This window comes from Cyprinus carpio, chromosome A5 (genome assembly GCF_018340385.1).
Source record: "Cyprinus carpio isolate SPL01 chromosome A5, ASM1834038v1, whole genome shotgun sequence".
Lineage (NCBI taxonomy): Eukaryota > Metazoa > Chordata > Actinopteri > Cypriniformes > Cyprinidae > Cyprinus > Cyprinus carpio.
Window position 1 is genome coordinate 5,942,367 of NC_056576.1, and position 23,889 is coordinate 5,966,255.

The window sequence follows — 23,889 nt, forward strand, 5'->3', positions numbered from 1 at the left end:
CAGGTTAAGCAAGCATTTTGTGCTACAAAACTGAGCTGTTAATTTGATTCATTTGGCTGCTTAAATTGAGCTGCAGGTTTCTGACATTGAGTTTAATGCTATGATTGTAAAATGTATTTTATTTGGGCAGTTTAACATCCTGCCTAAAGGTTTTAATTCAGTGTCTCATTTAGAACACTAATGAGGCATATTTACTAAAGGATCTTTGCCAGGGCAATATTTCTTTCAGCTATTAGGGACTAATTGAACAAAACAACTTTTTCTAAGCAAGAAAGTTGGTTTTGGTTTAATAATAGAAATCCTGTGAATGTAAAGTAGATGCACAAATGCATCAGTAGAAAGTGAATACATTGACTTACAGTAGCAGAACAGATGTGACTCCGATGTTGTTTAGATTGTGAAGCAGCTGTGGACAGTGAGTGTTAACAGGCTTTTAGCTTTACAGTCAACTCGCATCTCTTTTGCTAACGAAGGCCTTCAGTGATCTTCCAAAAAAAAGCACTGGTTCAAATCACGAATACTATTGCTTATACTTAAGGGTGGGGGGTTGTTTAAATCACTCACACTAAGTATTAAACTTTGTTTAACTCTCCCACACCATTTGTGCTCCAGACATGAATGATTTCTCTAATCAGAGTGTGCTGTTACTTTAGTGAACAGACAAGCAATATTCACTTAGTTTACCTAAACAAATAATCATTAAATGAGGGACCTGAGTCATATATAGAGAACAAATTATGACAGAGACTTTACGGTGGACTTTTGTCAGCAAACACTTAGGAAATGCGTAGCAATGCACAAATTGATTTGATTTCATGTCTACTATATAAGTAACTGTGACCATTTACCTATTAACTAAGCAGAAAAACAATTAAAAACAGAATGCTTGAAACATGATGGGAGGGTTAGTGCTGTTTACTTCCATTGCATTTCATACATCAGCACATTGATCAGTGTTCTTAAATATTTATGCTGACATTGTTTCAGTGTTTTCTGTCAAGACTTTCCTCATTGAAGAGGTATACAAATGACAGTCTACTCCCAGCTAAATATGTTGCATTTTTGGAGCTGTTTGTCTTACAGGGAGATGAATCAAACAGGAACGTAAAGCTTCAGAGTTTACTGATCCGATAATCAAATGGACAGAGATTAAATAGATTTTACCCACACAGAGTTTCACTTCTACTGTTTCTACATGATGTCTTTAGTATTTATACATGAAGTGTGTTTTTAGCTCGTAGACATTTGGTTATATACGGGTATGCATAAAATGAAGATATTGACAGCAAGCCTAAAGCCTTTTTTAGAGATTTCGACTTTCAAAAATTCAAATTTTGGAAAATATTAAATGTTTTTAATCAATGTAGTATGAATTATTTAATCTCCCTAGTGAATTAATCATGAAACTGTCATTTAATGGACAAGTAAAACGTCCAAAAAACAGTTTTTTTTTTTTGTTTTTGTTTTTTCATATTCAGTTTGTGTTGCTTTGCGCTTTGTGTTATTATAGGGAATGAAAACTAATTCCAAAAATTACAAATATTCAATAATACAAACTTTTATACAAATCCAATTTTTAGAATGTTTTATGGACAGTTAAAATTGACTAAAACTAAAATGGAATTAAAAATCTAAATTCATGATTAAAATGAATTAAAATTGAAAATGTACTCACCTTCAGGCCATCCAAGATGTAGATGAGTTTGTCTCTTCATCAGAACAAATTTGGAGTCAGAATGAGAGTCCAAACCGCTGATAAAAGCATCACAATAATCCACAAGTAATCCACACCACGTCTTTTGAAGCCAAAAGCTGCATGTTTGTAAGGACCTAATCCATCACTAAGACATTTACTGTATAACTTCAAACCATTGCTTCTGGCTTGTCCAAAATCCAAAATATTGATTCCTCCAGTGCAAAAGTCATCTTGTCTGAATCAAGAGAGAAGTATGGAAAAATCAAGCACCGTTTACAAGCCAAAAGAGTTCTAAACAAATATATTGGTGGATTTAGATGTGATGGACAACAGAGGATGGGATATTATTTTACTAGAGGAAGCGCTATTATAGATTATGGACTCGTACTTTAGCTAAAGTGATGGTTTAATGCTTTAATGATGGAATTGTTTCTTAAAATCATGCAGCTTTTCACTTCACAAGTCATTAACTGATTGACTGGAGTGGTGTGGATTACTTGTGGATTATTGTGATGTTTTTATCTGCTGTTTTTATCCGCTGTTATGTCTTTCTGACGGCACCCTTTCACTGCAGAGGATCCATTGGTGAGCAAGTGATGGAATGCTACATTTTTCCAAATTGATGAAGAAACAAACTCATCTACATCTTGAATAGACTGAGGGTGAGTACATTTTCAGCTAATTTTGGGAAAGTAACTAACCCTGGTCTAATGGCTGTATTTTTTTCATTTTGATGCGCTGATGTAGTTTACATTGGCATAATGTAAATCTCTTTGGAGAATTTTGATCTTAAAGGGGTGCTATTATGCTTTTTGACTTTTTCAACTTTAGTTAGAATGTAATGCTGCTGTTTGAGCATAAAAAAGACCTCCAAGTTACAAAGCTCAAAGTCCACTTCAAAAGGAGATATTTTATTTAACAACAACAACAAAAAAAAACTACAAAAACTTTTCAAAAACTACAACGAATGACTCGTTTGGAGTACAACATATATTTTCCAGGATTTGTGATATCACAAACACAGACGAATGGGACGAGACCTGGTTGAGCTGCACTAGAGAAGATGTTATCACTATGTCGGAGACACGCTAGCTTTCCCAAGGCAGATTAATTCAGAGTGGTTACAATCATCTGGGTTTAAATCACGCTCAAATTGATTTGATTTTGATGCAATATTTACACTGAAGCTTGCAGGCGGCTATGGTAAGGGGCATGACATTTCCTGACCAGGCACTGAGTGGAGCCAATCACAACACACACTGGCCCAGCTAACCAATCACAGCACATTTTGTATTTCAGAAGGTGAGCCTTCATTTGATACAGGAACTATTCAAACCATTCATGCCAGACTGGGGAGAGAGGTGTTGTAATAATGTAAAATATGTATAAAAAATTTTGTTTTTTGAACAGCCTGTTCTAGTACACCCCCCAAAACCAAATCAAGACTTTGTAAAAGAGCATAATAAGACACCTTTAAGGTTCGGAGGCCATTTGAATCCTTATGAAATTGCAATAATGGAAACAACCAGGACTTCTAGGATGCATATGCAATATGATTCAAATGTGCAGGTGAATGTTTTCTCCGAGATGAGTTTGGCAGGTTGGTAGGAATGAATCGTTTTGCTGCTCTATTAATCTCAGTCTGTTTCTGGAAACTTACTGCTGGCAAGAGAAAGCTCTGTTTTGCTTTACTTCTGGATATGCTAAATTCAATCCCAGCCTTTTCCAGTATGTACAAAAAAATAAAAAAAATACATAAAAAATAAGTCAGAAAGAGTCAGAAATGCTGACATGTGTATGACTATGAATCTTTATGAAAACACATAAACCAGCTTCCCCAACTAGCCTAACAGAGTCATATGATTATTGAGAGATTTTGCTGATTTGTTAAGTGTTTGTGATTTCCCAGAATGCATTTCAGCATGAGTAAATGATAATACAGTATTTTGGTGTTTGCTGACATAATTTATGCTGTCTTTGTTGCCAGTGTTAGATATTCTGTATTGACGTTTAGAGCTTGGTGATGAGTTTGGTGATGGTCAAGTGAGGTAATGGAAAGACAAGGAATGCTGCAGTAGCCATGGTACTGTATTCCAAATCATCTCATAAAAATTGTATCATGGGTTATGCTCTAAAAATGCTTTCCATACATTTACTGTTTAATTTATATCCCTGCTTATTTCTCAAAAATTTTTCTTTTGTTTGAACTGTTTGTTTTTCCTGACAAAATGACCCCAAAAAATAAGTCAACACAAGTTTTTGTTGTTGTTGTTGTTGTTTTGGTTGTTAAAATACTTTCACAGAATTGCAGGTTGATTTGAACATTTGTACATTTTCTTAAAAAAACCAAGTGACATATGCATGCACCACCAATGCCTTTACTGTTTAATTTATATCCCTGCTTGTTTCACACAATTCTGAATTCTGTTAATCTTTTTTTATTAGACATAATTTTTTTCCCTGCTTGTTTCTGAGAATTATGATTTTTTGTATTTTGTTAATTGTGATAGTTATTTTTTATTATTTGATAGTGTTTTGATTTATATTTAGGGTAGTGTTAATGTGGATTGTTGGCTGCTTGTATTTGGAAAGACCAGCATTCGCTTTAGTCCACGGACCACTGCTAGTTCCATTTAGAGTAGCAGGACAGACAAATCTCTGAGCCTGCTGTTATGAGGGAATGACACAGAATGAATAGCCCTCTTACTGGAGCACGTAAACCAGATGCTTCAGATGACTGAATATTATATCCTTGTATGACGAAAAGGAGCATTGGAAGCACAGCAGTATCTATGACAATTACAATAGTGTATGCAGCTCGTCAGGGGCCTTTCAGGATATTTCAGTGGAAAAAAATACTCCTCTCAGCCCTTGTGTGGCGTTGTCGGTTATGCAGTCTGACCCTCGTGCATTCAAGAAGCTTCAGCGCTATCTTTGGAGGAGATGTCCGAGAACTAGCTGTTCATTTCCACTGAATGTCAAGCATCCAAATAAAGACTCAGATCTGCAGCCAAACAAAATGTAAAAAGCTTCTATTGAGCATTTGGCTGTTTGACTCGGACATTCCTCGATCGGAAACTGCTCACATCTGGTTTCCCTGCTAGTATCATTAAATGTGTCATGACCGGTACCTTCTCCGACTCCTTTCTGCCGCTCACCTGTATGCTGTTCCTGTCATTTGCACATGGTGGTTGTTTTGGTCCTGTCATTGTCACCCACACGTGGTGGAGCAATCAGCACTTACTCACGGCACTGCACGCTCCATGTCTTTCATTGTTATTAAAATTTTTGTTACTTAAAGAAACTGTAACTGAAATAAGGTGTGTGTGTGTGTGTGTGTGTGTGTGTGTGTGTGTGTGTGTGTGTGTGTGTGTGTGTGTGTGTGTGTGTGTGTGTGTGTGTATGTGTGTGTGTATTAATATATAATATAATATATTAATGTATTAATTTTATTCTGTATTCTTACTATTTTTATAAGCTTTATCAATGTTTATATACATTTAAAATCAACAAATCTAAAATTAAAATAAAAATGGAAAATATAAAAAATAAAAACTAATTCAAAATATTAATAAAGAAATAATAAAACTGTATCTCAATAATACTAGAATACACTGTCAATTTGCCTACTTGTTAACATATTCTACTATGCTAGAAATTCACTTGCATGCTACTGTTGTATGTGTTGCAGTATGTTTGTTATATTTGTAATAATTAGTAAATATTTTTAACTAAAAATGCAAAATTTGGCAAGGATTGGCTGTCACTACATCACCTACAACATTTCTAAAGCATTTGATCATAACAGAGTTTCTGTTTATCTTGTTTATATGGTTATTGCCAGATCCAGTATGTTTAACCTGAAGTCCTTCTCAGGAACGTCTTGGGTGGTGCTCATGCTGATCTGATGGTGGTCCAGCACATGGCGGCTGAAATAGGACCGCCACTTAGAAATACTGGACCACAGGCATGAGAGCTGTGATGTTATATAACATGCAACGATAGAAATGTATCACCCGGTGGAGATATTGCTATAGTGTGTAGTGTTTGCTGTATACACTACTGTTAAAAGTTTGGGTTCAGAAAGATTTTTTTCATGTTTTTGAAAGAGGTCTCTAATGTTCATTGAGACTGCATTTATTTGATCAAATATACAGTAAAATAGTAAAATTGTGAAATATTATTGCAATTTAATTTAAATGTGTTCTGTTTGAATATATTGTAAAATGTGATTTATTTCACCACTAAAAAAGAATAACTTGGATCTTTCCATTTTGTCTAATTTAAGACCTATATCTAAACTCCCATTTTTATCTAAAGTCTTGGAGAGAGTTGTTTTTAATCAACTTAAATATATATATTAGAAAAGGAGAGAGAGAGCATAATTAGTATAAAATAAAGCATTTTGTCATTGAATTTGTCACAGATATTATTGGGTATTTTTCTTATTTTTCATTATTTTATTATGATGAAAGTCTGATCATCAAGAGACTGCCGTTGTGACTGAGTTTGTGAGAAACAAGCAGAACTCATTTCTGCATAAGTTGTAAACACATCAAATGAAACAATTTACACATGAACAGTTTTACGAACGATTTACACAAATAAATTTTTCTCATCTGTCATGAATGAGGCACTTCGGCATCTAGGAGGGAAAAAAATGAATACGTTAAGGAGATCTAATGGCTGATTTTTCTTTCCAGTGAGGTTGAAACCATCTGCTAATGACAGTCAGACACACTTAAAAGTTTCTCAGTTAAACAGACAACATTTGTGGATGTGGGAGTTTTTAAGCGTGGTTCACTGCCTCAGTCCTCCATCTCAGGCCAGCGAGCATCAGAGTGTGTGTTTGGATCCGTCTCTGCCAGGCCCAGAGCTTTCTACACGCTGCCACGCGCCGAACCGCTGACTGAATCAGAAAGTGCTGTGACTAAAATCCCATATTTGTTCTTGTTTATGTTGAGGGAGACAGATCTGCTGTATGTTTGAGGAGTGTCATTTGTTAGAGCCCTAGCAGTCTTCAGTGGCTCACTTAGGACTTCATTATAGTCAACAGACACATTTTATGTGCTTCTAATGGCAAAATAAGCTATTTCACACTGGATTCTTGGTTCTTGAATCACATTTTTGCACATGATGACTTGGTATACAAGCATGTGGTGACATTTACATCATCCTCCATCATAAACCTTTCGGTTACACTGTTGAAAGACATACACACTTATATCTCTGCCACTTATAAAGCCTTGTTTAAACATGTTAAACCAAATGATACACATATTGCATTGTATTCATCTTTGAAATCAGGTTGTGAATCTACAGTAGCCATATTATATATACAGTATATTCTGGGGTGAACTTCGTTATGTTGAGTTTAGAAAGGAGTAACTTAAAGTCAACATGAATTCGGAATCAACACTTTTTGTTTCTGAATGCATGTTTCTGGTCTTATTGTGAATGATTCATGCATCAGTGCTTTCAATGCATATTTTTCATAATCTTTCATCCAAATGTAATTATTTTCTCAACCTCTTAAATGACTTTCCCTTTCGGCTGAAGTTTCCTTGGAAAATGAATGTTAGCAAACAGCTGAATAGAGGTTTAGTTTTCATTTTAGGCTGTTGTTGTAGGTAATGTAGCCTTTTTAAAATCTTGCAAATAGTTTTAGTGCCATTTAAATGATGGATGGATAGATAAGTTTGTGGTCAATAAGATTTTTATTGTTCTTATTTTATTTAGCAAGGACACATTAAATTGAAAAGTGACAGTAAAGACATTTACATTTTTACCAAAATAAATAAATAAATAAAATTATTTCAGAATTAAAATTCAAAATGAAATAATATTTTTTCCACCAGTTTCTCAGAAAAAAAAAGTCTAAATTGTTTAATTTTTCATCATTTTAATGCATGCAACATTTAATGCCAATGACTTCATGAATTTAACACTTGATTTACTAGCTTTTAAAGGCTTTAAATTGTGGAATGATGAATGAAGACCTACATAATTCCTGAAAAATGCATTAAATTGATCAAAAGTGACATTTATAATGTTCAAAAAGATTTCCATTTCAAATAAATTCTGTCCATCCTAAAAAGAAATAAATACATAAAATATATCACCGTTTCCACAACTGTTTTACCATTGATAATAATCAGAAATGTTTCTTGAGCAGCAAATCAGCATATTAGAATGGTTTCTGAAGGATCATGTGACACTGAATAAATGGTAAATGGTAATAATATTTTACAATATTAATGCTTCACTGTGTTATTGATCAAATAAATGCAGCCTTGGTGAGCAGAAGAGACTTATTTCATATTCTCCTGTTACAGTTACATTAAAAAACGCTTAGTCTTGCGTGCCAGATGTGTTTTGTGATATGATCTGAACATGCTGCTTTCTGCCGTCAGGTTACAGGCTACATAAGTGGAGAACTTCCCATTGCGCTTAATTTCCAATCTCTCATCTAACCCATCAATGACCCGCCGCGTTCATCCGGAGCTCCTCATCTGGGAGATTAATAGAAACCGTGTGTCATTTGTGTCCAGATGGGCTCAACAGGTGCTTACTGAACACACATTGCTGTTCTGATGTTCTCGCTCTGATAAATATTTAGACTGTTCCTAACTAGGCATATCTCCTTTGCATTTCTGATTAAGTTTTTGTGTTTTGATTTCTGTGATATGTGATGCATTTTCCTAATGAATCAGGAGCAAGTTGTTACGTTTGTTGAAACAGTTTAGAATAGCATGCACTGAAATGTGCTTTATTAAGACAGATTTTGTTGACATACTGTAGCACACTGGATTGGTTTTCCCGTGACGGTCGCGTTGGAGTATTTCAATGTTTATTTTAGCTTCTTTAGAAACAGTGACGTCACTTCCAGACGTTCAAGAGCTCCAGCTATGAAAGGTTAGGAAATTGTTGATGTTCATGGATTGACTAACAACTTATGAGGTGTTAATGTGATAGAAATCCAGTGAGTCTTAATTCTGATATTAATATTAATCAGACGTGTTTGACAAATAAACTGTATAATGAGGTTATGGTGAAGTTTGTGCCGTTATTGTCACTACTGACATAATCCTGCGGTCTTGACTTCAGAAGTATGTCTACATCTAAGTTGTGTGATATTGACTGTCTCCATTCTCATTCCCTTACTGTTGTAGTGTTTTTTGGTAACATTTATTAATATTAGTTAATGTTCATTTCATCATTTACAACTTTTACTACTTTGTGATAGTTACCTTAACTAATTTGAACTCACGCAACCTTATTATGTTTCTGTACTGTATGTGCTACTGTATTTATTAATATTTTGATTCAGTTTTTTCTTTTTTGGTTTATTTTATTTTGAGTTTTAGAAATGCTGGGCTTTTGTCAGTGTTAATTTAATTTTTAAATGTTGTCATTTATTACTTTGTATATTTTATATACAAAGTAATAAATATATATTATATATATACTATATATATATATATTATATATATATAGTAGTTTAATTATAATTAAATTTATTTAGCTTTATTTTAATTTTAGTGCTTCAACTTATTTCACTTACAATGAAAAAAAAGGTATAGAAACAAGTTTACTAGAAATTGCTAGTAAATTTCACAATTAATTACAAAGAAACAGCAAGTAACACATTTTGAATTAAGAAAGACTGAAGTAGTATTTTCTTGTAAAAAAAAAAAAAAAAAAACTCCAATAATCTTTATTTATTTATTTATTGTGTTTTTCATCTAATATATATTTCAGCTTTATTTCAATTACAATTTTTTTTTATTTATTTATTTATTTATTTATTTTTTTTATTTTGTTATTTTATTTATTTATTTAACAACACAGTTCCAGATCCTTTATGGAAAAGTAAGGTAATGCTGTTGTCATGTAGTTGTGGGCGATTTTGGTTTTATTTGGTGAGACAATGTGACGTAATTGGCAAACAATGATAACAAGCTGAAACACAACCAGTCCAACTCACCCTGGGCACATGTTTCTACACAGGCCTCCGTGACTTCAATTTTGTATGTAACAAGGACCTGTGTCATGGAAGAAAACATTTCATTGACTCATGCTGACCAGTGATCTGTCTCACAAATATTTGACATTTTCCACAAATATCCCATTACTTTTGCTTAAAGCATTTTATGTTGCATGAAATGTAGCTAGTTTTAACACATTTGTCAGCCACACCCCAAAATGGTGATCATTCAGTAATCATTGGTAAGTCATTCATGTGAGTAAGACCATTAACATGCATATTTGCTTAAAGGGGTCATATGATGCTGCTAAAAAGAACATTATTTGGTGTATTTGGTGTAATGAAATGTGTTTACGCGGTTTACGGTTAAAAAACACATTATTTTCCACATACTGTACATTATGGGGAAGTCAAGGCCTAGTGGTTAGAGAGTTTGACTCCTAACCCTAAGGTTGTGAGTTTGAGTCTCGGGCCGGCAATACCACGACTGAGGTGCCCTTGAGCAAGGCACCGAACCCCCAACTGCACCCCGGGCACCTCAGCATAAATGGCTGCCCACTGCTCTGGGTGTGTGTGTGTTCACTGCTATGTGTGTGCACTTTGGATGGGTTAAATGCAGAGCACAAATTCTGAGTATGGGTCACCATACATGTCATGTCACTTTTTCACTTTTGTTGTTTCTCCTCTATGCCCCGCCTAAGCGAGGTGTGCTGTGATTGGCCAGCTATCCAGCACGTTGTGATTGGCCGAATGCCTCAAGCGTGTGACGAAAATGTTACGTCCCTTAACATATTGTGATGCCTTGTCCGGCCCGAGCGACGAGACATAAACATAAAACCCATTATAAACGTGATATAAACATGATTTCTAGTCGTGTCTTCTTTTGGAAGGCGAAAACAAAGTAGTTTCGCTTTCTCAACGAAACAGCATCACACACCACGGCCTTGAGTGAGCAGAGGCGGGCGGCTTGAGGCGATTCTACGAAGGAGCGTACCTTGGTCTTGCAGCAGCCACATGTGATGACCCCGGGGTGGACTCAGATGCATCCACCGTGAAAGCCGATTCGGCGATCCACAGTTCAAAGTTGATGTATTTCCTCAGCGACCAGCACGGATCAGCTCCAGACATGATGAAGCGGATATCGTCCTCTTTTGGAAGGCCAAAATAATTAGTTTCGCTTTCACAGTGAAACACACAGTGTCTATACGACATGGCAGCGGCGGCAACAACAATACTACAACGAGAATAAAAGGTACGCCTTCTTTCTTTGCGTGAACATCTGGCCGGTGTTAGAACGAGCCGTTTAAGGGGGTGTGGGCGTGTGTTAACTTTGATAAAGAATATCTCTTTGGATTTGAGACTTTAGTCTTTGCAACTTTACAGATCTTCTTTATTCACCAAGAGCTTGTAACACTCCAAAGAGAAAGAAAAATTTGAAATCACATCATATGACCCCTTAAAGGAAATCCAATAGTTGTTACATACTAATTTTGGGATGCAGATGAGATTCCCAATATAGTGCCTGTGTTTTGCTTGAATGTCACAAAATATGATGCATTTTTGCTTTTAACAACCATTTGTAATGTGAAGAAAACTTGTATTAACCCTATATCAGCAGGAAAAAAAAAGATTATTGAACTACTGATTCTTGTCTTCCTCTGAGACAGATTACAACTATTTCTTCAATTCTCAGCTAATTTTCAAATGTATAAATGATTCTAAAGACATTATTTAATGCCTAATCCTGATTTCAAGGTTAGAAATATGACAAGTGACAGAAGAAAATGTTAACATGACCCAGATGTGTTCTTCTACATCTGTGGATGTTTTACTACATTCAAACAATGACAAATCTGTGTTTTCAGATTTTGCGCAGTGTTTTTTTTTTTTTTTGGGGGGGGGGTATTTTAACATTTTCGCACTCCTTTTCAAGCACTATTTGTGTAAAATAAAGTGCCATTTAGACAGTGACGTTATAGATTTTTAGCAAAACTCTTCATGCACTGCGGTGCCATATGGTTTTGACTGGGATTAACACATCAAAATATCAGCTTGCATTCTGATTGAGTCTTGAATGTAGATAACATACAAAATGAACCATATAGATAAGAAAATATCTGCTGCAGAACTCTTTACAACATTGACTCTCTGTGCATCTCTGAATGAGGAAAGATTTTAAGCTACATGTGCGAATTTCGGCACAGTAGTGCTTGTTGATGTTATATGTCAATAACAAACAAACTGAAGATGTGAGTAAATTATCTGTAAAATATAGTTTTCAGTCATTTTCCAACCTGCTAGAACTGGCCAGCAGGTAATAATTAGTGCTACATCAGTTGATAAAACCGACTTTCTGACATTTTCACCAACACAAGTCTCAACACAATCTCTAAAGCTTTTTTTAAATGCTCGTTTCTGCATGTGTTATGTGCATCTAGCTGTAACTGAGCTCAGAAAATGTCTCTTGCTTCTGGTCCCAAGATCTGGTTTGCATCTTGCTTCTTGACTGTTTCAGTGTCTGCTATTGTGGGAAAGACATTTTTTGTCATGCATATTTGGCTAGCATTTAAAAAAAAAAAAAAAATGTAGGGTCAGTTGATTTTATCCATAGGAAATCAGTAGATCATTATGGTCATAGATACAAATTTTGTGATATTATTTATGTTTTTACTGTCACTTTTGAACAATTTATCGCATCCATACTGAATAAAATATACAGATTTTTGTATTTTTATTCGCAAACATTTTTACTTCTGTAATGTATATTTCTGAGTGAACAGAATGTTCAGTGAGAAAGAAATGTTGAAAAATACACCTAGGCTGCATTTATTTGGCAAAAAAAAAAAAAAAAAAACGTAATATTGTGAAATATTTTTTACCATATAAAATAACTGTTTTCTATATGAATATATTTTCAAATATAATTTATTCCCATGGTTCAAAGCTGAATTTTCATCATCTTTATTCCAGTCTTCAGTGTAAAAAAAGAACACTTTTATTTCTTATTTTATATTTTATTTGACACTTTGTTTTTTTTTTTGTTTGTTTTTTTTAGTTAAACCTCTTTATGTTTCTGTGCATATCTTCCTAGCACACTTGGATTAAAATTGTAGGATTATTAAATATTCTGTTTGCTTGTATGTCTCTGTCGGAAACTCTCTTGAACTTGTACGTATAGGCATATTTTCTCGCTCCAGGGAGAAGAGAGTATGGGTAATATATGCTGAGTGTGTAGGCATCTCAACACCTCAAAGCAGTAGGAGGGATGAACAGGAGGAGGAGAGAGAGAGAGAGAGAGAACGTGCATGAGTTCGTGGAAAGGCTATTTAAGGGCAGTCCTTTTAATTCACAGCGCTCTGACTGAAGTCTCTCATATTAAAGAGGTGTAGTGCTTTTATCCTCTCTCTCTCCTTCTCACACACTTCAGCGAAGAGGCTCGGCAGGCGGGCGTGTGGAATAGATCACAGACGCTCTTAGATCTTCCAGCACGTGGAGAGACAGAGACAGACGGAAGCTGGAGGTCTGGAACGCTGGACATCCTCACCTCGTCGTTGTTTGATTTGCTCTGCTGCAAGGAGGTGCTGGAAGCTCCATTCATCACCACAGGTATCTTTATCCACTTCATCTGATTTGTACTTTCACTTTTTTCTTCCTATGGATGCAGTGCTTTTTTTTCGGACTTTGCATTCACTTTGCTGTTAACCCATAAAAGAAATTCTATTGCTCAGATGTTTCTGTTTTATAGCTCAGGAGGTTGAGCTGCTTCTTTTTGATATCAACTTTGTCTCAGTTGTTTCTCCTAAAAATTTCACTGCTTTCATGAAGTTCATATTCAGATTGCAGACTTTGATTTCTTGGCAAGTCTGAGCACAGTTTGAGACATTAAGATCTCTTCTGAAACTGTAAGAGATGGATGTGAGGTTAATGGGTTCTTGCTTTCCAAACTGCTCTCCATTTGCTCTCAGAAGAAAGAGTTTAGACAGTTTAGACACAGAATATGTGGTGGAACCCAAAGCAACACTGAATTTCTGAGAGGTTCATTTGAAGAGATGTTTGGACTTTTCGGTTGTTTGATATGCCGACTTTGTCTCAGATGTTTCTCCTAAAAATCCTTGTAAAATAGATGCAAATGAGCTGTTATCATAGAGAGTTCATACTGAGTTAAACATAGGTACTTTTTATTGCAGACTTAGATTTCATGGCAATTGTCTTCTGAAACTATAGATTTATGGGTTCTTTTACTCTGGAGACTATTTTTACTCTCTATGTAATCTCATTGCTGTCACTGAGAAACAATTGAGATATTAAAGAGAACAGCTGAGTTCTTGGTTATTTGAGGTATCGACTTTGTCTCCAATGTTTCTCTTAAAATTTCTTTGGACGACTGTGGAAAGCATGCATCAGTTGGTTTTTGGTTGGGAAATGCAGTGAGAACTTTTTGAGTTCATATCAAGATAATTTTATTTTGGCAAATCTGAATATACTTTACATTGCTGGTCCTGTTTAGAATATTTCAACAATGAATATGTGTTGTATATGTGTACTGTGCACGTACAAAGATTAAATAGGTTGTGAACATTGTTTCATGTTATATATGAGATAATCAAGGCATCGTCTTCATGCAATGAGCTTTTTGTTCTTGTATGTTGTATGTTGTATGGTGTTATTGGGCCCCCTCCTAAAAGCTTTCAATAGCTTCTTTGGGGTTTCCCCTTTTTACACACATTAATCTTTCTGTAACTATTGTAATTTTGTCTTTAAAATGATGACGTGTGTGAAATAAATTTTCTTCAAATTCAAATTCAAATAGCATGCACATATATGTTCATGTGAGGTACTCTGACAGACTGATGAAAGGCTGAAACAAGTGGGCTTGTCTTTCTTTGATATCACCTGGCAAAAGGCACATATCCATCTGTCAGTCTGTGCATGTCTATATGACATGAGTGAACATCATGAAAAAGACTGTCCTGTGGAAAGGAGAGAATGAGATGTGGGAAGCAGATGCTCTGTGTGTATGTATTTAAGGGAAAAACTCCAGGCATTGTGGTTTCTGAGGTTCAGGTGCATAAACAGAACATTACTATTTAATGCTGTGTGGCTTTTGCTTTAGCAAATCATTATTATTATCATAGCTCGTACTCACTGATTTTTTTTTCTGTTAAACTCTTGTGTACAAGTTGTCCTGCACTGTTTGTTACAGATATGAGTGATTCTTAAAATTGTGTGGTCTGTTGATGAGAGGTTTGCGCAATAGACAATAAAATCTCCCAGTGGTCTGTCTACTCTACATAGAAAGCATTTTAAAAGAATAGTTCACCCAAAAATTTACATTTGCTGGAAATGCACTCATCCTCAGAGCATTCGAGATGTAGATGAGTTTGAAGATGTGTAGCATTTCATCACTCACCAATGGATCCTTTACAGTGAATGGGTGCCGTCAGAATGAGAGTCCAAACAGCTGATAAAAACATCACAATAATCCACAAGTAATCCACACCACTCCAGTCCATCAGTTAAGATCTTGCAAAGCCAAAATCTGCATGTTTGTGAGAAACAAATCCAACATTGAGGCATTTTAACATTTAACCATCACTTCTGGCCAAAATATGAATCCATAAACCATAATAACTCTTCCTCTAGTGAAAAAAAATCCATCCCCTGTTGTCCATCACATCAAAATCCACCAACTGAGCTTGATCTGTGCATACAGTACAACTCTCCTGATTCAGCCAAGATTACTTTTTCACTGGAGAAATCAGTAGTATAGACCAAAGACTCTCACTTTAGTTTGCATTGTTAAGCTGTATCTATGTAAAAGGTTTTAAAAAGTAGTTCCCTAATTTTGGAAAGAAGCTTTTCTTATTGATACAACACATGCTTTTATATGAGGAAAGTGTGCAGTATTTCTGGACACTCAATGGCCCCATAAATGACAGCACATGGTGTTTTGACTTCTGCTGCACTATTAAAAGCAAGTGTGGCCTTTTTATGGTTTAGAAATCATCACTCTGTATGACAATGCAGAATGTATTATGTATGAATTATTGTAATTCATCTGGATGTTCTAAAGCTCATGCTAAAAACCAGATGGTCTTTTTTCACCCTGGCAGTTTTATCTGCAGCTTTATGGAAGTGCATCAGGTGAGCACAGTGGGCCGTTTGAGGTTTAAGACCTGAGGAAAGAGTCAAGCCCCCTTCTCCATCCAGCTGAAATGAAAGGGCATAAATTGTTGGAGGTCAGCGGCAGATGGGGGTTTATGATGCCTCTGCTATGTGCGGTTCCTCCTGTGATGGTGTGGAAGGAATTATGGGAATGGAGAGAAAGAGAGAGTGGAGGGTGTCTGGGTCTGTCAGGACAGCTGGAGTGAGACTGACCCACAGCCTTAGGGCTTCACTTAAGAAAGAGAAAAAGAACATTGTATAAGTGTGAAATTTCAGTTATTTTTTATTTTATTTTTTTAGTGGACCAATCTGACATTGATGTGATAATGGACAATTCATTTATTCCAGATTGCTTATGAATATACTGTCAGAGTGTGAAAAATGAAGAGAAATCGTGAGGTTTAGAAAATGAGAATGAATGTGTCCTGCGTTACATTTTATAGTATTTACTAATATTTTAAATTGGATTTATCATTTAGAGGACTATATACAGTGTTGGGTAAGTTACTCTAAAAAGGTAATTAATTACTAGCTACTAATTAATTACTAGCTACTAGCTACTGCACGCCTCGGATCACTTCCTCCTCACTCTTTTGATACTAACAGTGCTACTGATCCAAACTCATCCTTTCTAATCATCCTACTACTTGTCCGAGTGATCCTGTTCCATCTCATCTGCTTCAAGCCATTTCTCCTGCAGTTGTACCTGCACTCACATCATTAACATATCCCTCCACACTGGTGTTTTTTATTACATTTAGACAGGCTCGTATAACTCCACTACTTAATAGAGAACTACAGACCAGTTTCCCTTCTTCCTTTCATTTCAAAAACACTTGAATGAGCTGTGTTCAACCAAGTCTCTGCCCTTCTTACACAGAACAACCTGCTTGACCGCAACCAGTCTGGTTTCAGAAGTGGACATTCAACCGAGACTGCCTTGCTCTCAGTTGTTGAAGCCCTAAGACTGGCAAGAGCTGAATCCAAATCTTCGATACTTATCTTTCTTGATCTGTCTGCTGCTTTTGACACGGTTAACCACCAGATCCTCCTGTCAACCCTACTGGCAAAGGGCATCTCAGGAACCGCACTCCAGTGGTTTGAGTCTTACCTATCAGATAGGTCCTTTAAAGTATCTTGGAGAGGTGAGGTGTCCAAGTCGCAACATCTAACTACTGGGGTGCCTCAGGGCTCAGTTCTTGGACCACTTCTCTTCTCTGTCTACATGGCATCATTAGGTTCTGTCATTCAGAAACATGGCTTTTCATACTGCTGCTATGCTGATGATACTCAACTCTACCTCTCATTCCATCCTGATGATCCAATGATAGCTGCTCGCATCTCAGCTTGTCTAACAGACATTTCTCTCTGGATGAAGGACCATCACCTTCAACTCAACCTTGCCAAGACAGAACTGCTTGTGGTTCCAGCAAACCCATCGTTTCATCACAATATCACCATCCAGTTAGGCACATCAACCATAACTCCTTCAAAAACAGCCAGAAACCTTGGAGTTATGATTCATGATCAGCTAACTTTCTCAGACCACATTGCTAAAACTGTCCGGTCCTGCAGATTTGCATTATTCAACATCAAGAAGATCAGGCCCTTTCTTTCGGAACATGCTGCACAACTCCTTGTTCAAGCTCTTGTTCTGTCCAGGCTAAACTATTGCAACGCTCCCTTGGCAGGTGTTCTAGCCAGTTCTATCAAACCTTTACAATTAATCCAGAACGCGGCAGCAAGATACATTTTTAATGAGCCGAAAAGAATACACGTCACACCTCTCTTTATCAATTTGCACTGGCTACCAATAGCTGCTCGCATAAAATTCAACACACTGATGTTTCCCTACAAAACCACCACTGGCTCTGCACCCCTTTACCTAAATTCATACTACTTCAGAGTTATATGCCGTCTAGAAGCTTGCGTTCTGCAAGTGAACATCGCTTGATTGTGCCATCCCAAAGAAGCACAAAGTCACTTTTACGGACTTTTAAATTAAACTCAATCCCAGCAGCTGAGTCCTCAGCCATCTTCAAGAATCAGCTAAAAACACATCTCTTCCATCTTTATTTGACCCTCTAACTTTAGCACTCGCTATTCTAATTCTATTCTTAAAAATGAATAAATAAATCTAACTAGCTTTCTAATCTTTTTTTATTCTATCTGTTTTCTTTTCAATTATTATACAATTAACAAAAAAGACCTCTAACACTAGCTTGCTCTATTCTTTTTCTATTCTATCTGTTTTCTTTTTATTTATTATATTATTTAAAATCCCTTGCTACGTGTACTGCGTTTAAGCTAATTGAGACTTGTTATAGCACTTGTATATCATTGCTCTTTTGTTGATTTTGATTGCTTCCATTGTCCTCATTTGTAAGTCACTTTGGATAAAAGCGTCTGCTAAATGACTAAATGTAAATGTAAATGTACTAATTACATCTTCTACAGCGTAATTAGATTACGGTACTTATTACTCAATTTAAAAAGTATTGCATTAATCATTACTACTTTTTAAATCTCATAAACCTCGACAAGTTGAACAATACAAGGATAGACATGAAACTGCTCTTTTAATTATTTCAAATAAATAATATAAAATAAATTATTCTTGAATCGACTGAAGTGTATAAAGGGAGAAGGTTACATTAAAAACATTAAACATGTTAAATCCTCTATTGTTTTATATAGAATTGTTCTATTTAATGCAATTACCTTGGAACTAACTAATTAGAGAAAAATTAAGATTAATCCCTTACTTTACTTTTCAAGGGAAAAGTAATTAAATTACAGTAATTAATTTCATAGTAATGCAGTGTAAGTGTAAGTTTTTTATCTATTGTTTATATTTTATTTCAATTACCGAAAATTATTTTTAATAGTTTTAGTTAACAACAACAAAATTGTGATATGCTCATCTTGGCAGGGTTTTTATAATTAATTAAAACAAAAATAAAAAAAAATAAAAAAAAATGTGTTACTTAAAATGTTAACTGGATTTTTTTTCCACTAGTTGTTAAGGCAACATTTCTCTTTTTAATTTAGTTTAACTTGATGTACTAAAATAACAAGCTAAAACTGAAATGAAAATGAATTAAAAAAAAAAAAACTATATACATTAAAGAAAACTACAAAAAAATGTCAAACTTTAACTACAATGAAAATGAAAATATAAAAATACAAATAATTCTAAATATGAATAAAAAAAATATTTCAGTGATGCTAAAATAACTGGTTCATGGCAGAAAATTGCATTCTGTAAGTGAACTGAATCTTAAAGATCAATACTTCAGGATATTAGACATATTCAGAATGAATAACACTTACTACATACTGCACCCTATGTAGTGCATACTGAATGTATTAACAGTTTGATCAAATAATGAGTCAAGATAGAAGCGTTAAAAATTGTTTATGATCTGTTTCATCAGTTAAACATTGCATTTTACTATACAGTATTCTGCTCAGTGTGCTCTGGGTGTATATGTCCTAGGGTCTGTGTTCCCTTGAGTAATCTTTGATATAAGCGCCTACTTCCCATCAATCTCAGGGAGTCTAGACATACAGGTCTGGGTTGCATATGGACCTGTAGTGCAGATGGCCTGCTGCTGATGGATCACTTCCAGACTTTACTTTTTTTGGTAAGCGGCCACTGAAGACGAGAGAACCCATGTCTGGTGTATCCGTCTCACCGTCAAACTTCTCACTTACTTAAGGGCAAGTGTCACATAAGGGCAGTTTTCTGAAGGTATCCTCGTCACTGAAAACTCTCTGGAAGTATTCAGCAGGTCAGTGAAACTGGAGATTTCTGGAGGTCGCCTGAATGATGAAAGCATTGATTCGCAGGATAATAAAATATCTTTCCATCCAGAATTATTCAGATATAACAGAGCTTGCAACAATATCACAGTATCAGTTCTTTATCAAGCTATAATAATACTAATACTAATTATAATAATACTAATTATATTATTGGTTTTAAATTATTTATTGGTTTAGAATGAAATGCTTTTTTATTGATTAAATGCAATTGCCGTTTGGGATTATGGCTTCAAACAGCTTTTCTGTGTGAAAAATGCATTAAAGTGTAACTGCATTTTGTCATGCATTTCGTGTCACATAATTAATTAAGTTCATGAAATTGGTTACACTTGGAGGCCCATACAAAACAGCTCTGCAGCAACCTCTCACTCCCATGGAGCAATGCAAATTCACTGTTATATATACTATTATATATACAACTTACATATTTGTATATGACAACACTTTAAATATTTTGCCTATACATTTAATCAGTGACTACAAGTCGATTTTTTAAAGTAATTATTAATATTAGTTTAAGATTAGAACTTAGAATCATCCATCCATCCCCGAAGTCGTTACTGAAATCTGCTTGTGGAACTTGTGGAAGGTAAGTAAATAAATTAATAAATAGGCTGTCATTCTTGTGCACTATTTAGAAACTGATATTATCTCATGAATATTCAGAAGCCACCAGATGGATCTGGTTGCACAATCCCCTACTCTAAAGATTTAAATAACTTTAGGATTATAAGATGTTTTTATTGCAGCTATAATAAAACCATGATTTTAATCAACAATACGTTCATCCTTTTTCTATAGAAAGTTTTTATTACCCAGAAAAATACAAAATCTATTTCCCTCAGCAAGGAAAAGAGCATATGGCAGTGTGCTCGTTGTAGACATCAATCAAAGTCTTGTAATTGCCCACTGGCAGTGGACTAAACATGTTAGTGTTCACACATACAGCATACCGTCTGCTCTATACTTCATCTGGAGTGTAGATTGATATTTCCTGCCATAGCGTTGCAGTGGATAGTTTATCTTTAAGGTATAGATTTTGTATGCCATTGAATTGTATATTTGTTAGCAGTGGATTCTGCTGAACGTTAAATGTTTGATGGCTAGGGCTTTTCTAGTCTAAACGTGTATGACATACACATGCACAGAGTCTTTGCTGTGGACCAGGCAAAACAGATGGTGGAAAACAGAGGCCAACATTCCCAGTCCCTGCTTCCAGGTGGGAAAGTTTCCTTTCTGTTGCGAGTACAGGGAACACTAATAAAGATACAATAATTCTGGATTATAACTTAAAGAAAGTACAGATTTATATTCCAGGAGGAGGAATTCCCTTAATAATTTTCTTAAATACATTTACTCCTATTTATTCCTCAATGTCTTTACAAATTGCTTATTTGTTTTTGTTATTAAGTGACAAGTGGTGGGCAGTTTTAAATCTTATCCACCTTTTTCCTAAAGAGCCTACTGTGTTTTAAATTATGAGAGTGAATTCCAGTTTGGGGAAGTTCCACACAAAAACTGCAACAAATCATTTCAAATCAGAAGATTGTGCTACAAATAATCATTACCCATCATTTTGATTGAATGGGCTGTACATTTTTATTCATGTTCTTTTTTCAGAAGTCAGGAGAGTAACATTACACTTAGTATTTTGATGTGACGTGATATAACAACAAAATCTATAGAATAGCTACAGTATTCTCAGCCTGCTGCATTTTCTTCATTATTTTAATTTTTCCTTTGTATTCCACTGTAACTAAAAAAATAAATAAAAATAAACATACTGTGCATTTGCGGTCTGCTCTCTCGATTTAATTTACAATATAAACCATGAAAAATTCATTGGAATGCACTAAGAATTTTTAATTTTTTCTCCCCAAATCCTCGTTGCCCCAAATGTCTCTTTCCAGGTTTGTTTTTATATGGATGCTATAAAATATTACTATGTATGTATATTACTATAATGATATTAAACATGTCTGTAATGTTACTGTGAAAATAATCGAGATTTAGGAATTAGTCATGGTATGTTGAAAGTAATTTGTTAATGCTTTTAGACTTTTAAATTTCCTTTTAATGATCAGTGATTGAAGGGTGAGTAAAAAAAGGTCACCTCATTTTCCCAGTGAAAATGCTAATTATTGCATTCATATAGCAAACCTTTTGCTGATTGTTTACAGTGTAAATAGAGGTTACTCCCATAATTTGCTCTAAGTGTCATGGGGTGTAGGAAAAACATGAATTTGTACCTTGTAATTAACGTGATATAAATTTGCTCATATTATTATATATGGAAGCTGTTTCTGTCACATAAGAAAAAAGTCAGGCTTTGGTAAATCATTATGAGATAGAAGTCATAAGATACAAAATATAATAATGAGATAAGAAGCAAACATTATGTCATAGTAAATCAAAGTCTAAATCATTACATAAAAAGCCAAAATTGACAAAAAGTCTAAATTATTAGATACTTACTTAATAATTATGAGATAAGCCAAAGGTAAGAGAGTTTTCATCTCATAATTATGACATTAAAAAAAATCTTAATTATGAGATAAAACACAAAATGTCTAAATTATATCAGTTAAAATTCTGAGATGTTAAGTCATAATTATGAGATATTTTAAATATTTAAATATTTAAGTTTAAATCATGAGATAAAAAACATTTACTGTATGACAGAGTCTAATTTATGTCAGTCAAAACTGAGATACTAAGTCATAATTATGAGATTAAAAAGTATAAATTGACACAAGTCTAAATTATGATATAAAAACATTTATGACAAAGAGTCTAATTTATATCAGTCAAAATTGAGATACTTAGTCATAATTAAGAGTTTAAAAAGTCTAAATTATGTCTAAATTATGAGATAAAATCATAATTATGACATTCTCTAAATTATGTTAGTCAATATTCTGAGATTATGAATCATAATTATTAGATAAAAAGTAATTATTATTACTTAAGTCTAAATTATGATAGAAAAGTTCATAATTGTGTTGAAGTGTAATTTATGTCAGTCAAAACTGAGATACTACGTCATAATTATGAGATAAAAAGTCTAAATTATGACACAAGTCTAAGTCATGAATTAAAAACATTTAGGACAAAGAGTCTAATTTATGTCAGTCAGAATTGAGATACTAAGTCATAATTATGAGATAAAAGTCTAAATTATGACATAAATCTAAATTATGGGATAGAATCTCATAATTGAAAAGTCTAAATATGATAGTCTAAATTATGAGATAAAATTCACAATGACCTAAATCAACATTGAGATAGTAAATCGTAATTATGATATTGAATTTAACTTTATTTATGCTATTGCAGATCATCTACACCTTAACAGATTTCCTTTATGTGGTGTTCACAAAGCAAAGGTGTGGTGAATTGTAACCAGATTAGCATTAGCCACACAAGGTATTTTCCAGAAACTTTCTCCAGATGTAGGAGGGAAGCCTGTGAAATTCAGGCTCAGGTTTATATGTTCACATCCTAGTATTTTAAAAGAACATGGGAGGAACTGTATTAGATCTACACTGAATTTATACCTTTGTTCCTGAACCTGCCGACCTGTATTTCAACTTTATTGTGCACATGCTGAGAAATACAATCTCATGAACTCATCTGTTGAGGTGTTGATCCTTTGCATTAGTCTCAGGTGTCATTTATAACTGACCTTTAAGGGCTGTAGGGTGACAGAGTCGACCCTTGTTAGGGTTTGAAGGAATGGAAAAAACCTGGGAGTGCAGAGTAGACACTTAAAAGTGTGAGGATGAGATGTTGTGGTTAAAGGTCTTGACAGAGAACCCAAAGGTCACAGGTCAGAGGACCCATAAACTGGACAGTTCCCATGTCAGCATTGTAACCTGATGTAAATCACTTAACACCAGGCTGCTGACCATGCAGTTAGTAGTTTATCATTTGCCTTTAAAAAAAAAAAAAAAAAAACATAAATGCCAAGTAGTTTAGCACACTCACTGACTGACTGTTTGCTAACAACAACAACTTGTTTCTTTCTTAATCTCACATTTTTGTAGTCATATTTCCGTCAAACTCTAAATGTTCTTCATTGTATTTTAATGTCTGGTTGTAATTTCTGTCTGGTCATGAATACACATTTAATGCATTTTAAAGGATGTCATTGCACTGAAAATGTGATGACTATGCATCTCAAATATCACATAGTATGCTTTTTATTTAAGCA

The 23,889-nt window shown here is 34.6% G+C and overlaps 1 protein-coding gene across 2 annotated transcripts in view; it reads left to right on the plus strand.

Moving 5' to 3' along the window:
* The first annotated feature begins 13,008 nt into the window (after positions 1-13,008).
* The window catches only part of LOC109066126 (tenascin-like), a 60,330-nt gene continuing 49,449 nt past the window's right edge, over positions 13,009-23,889 (plus strand). The window contains exon 1 of one of the 2 annotated variants that reach the window (XM_042752098.1): positions 13,009-13,289. The gene's annotated coding sequence lies outside the window, so the exon portion shown is untranslated. The remainder of the gene's footprint in view (positions 13,290-23,889) is intronic. The other variant, XM_042752092.1, reaches the window with a different exon arrangement.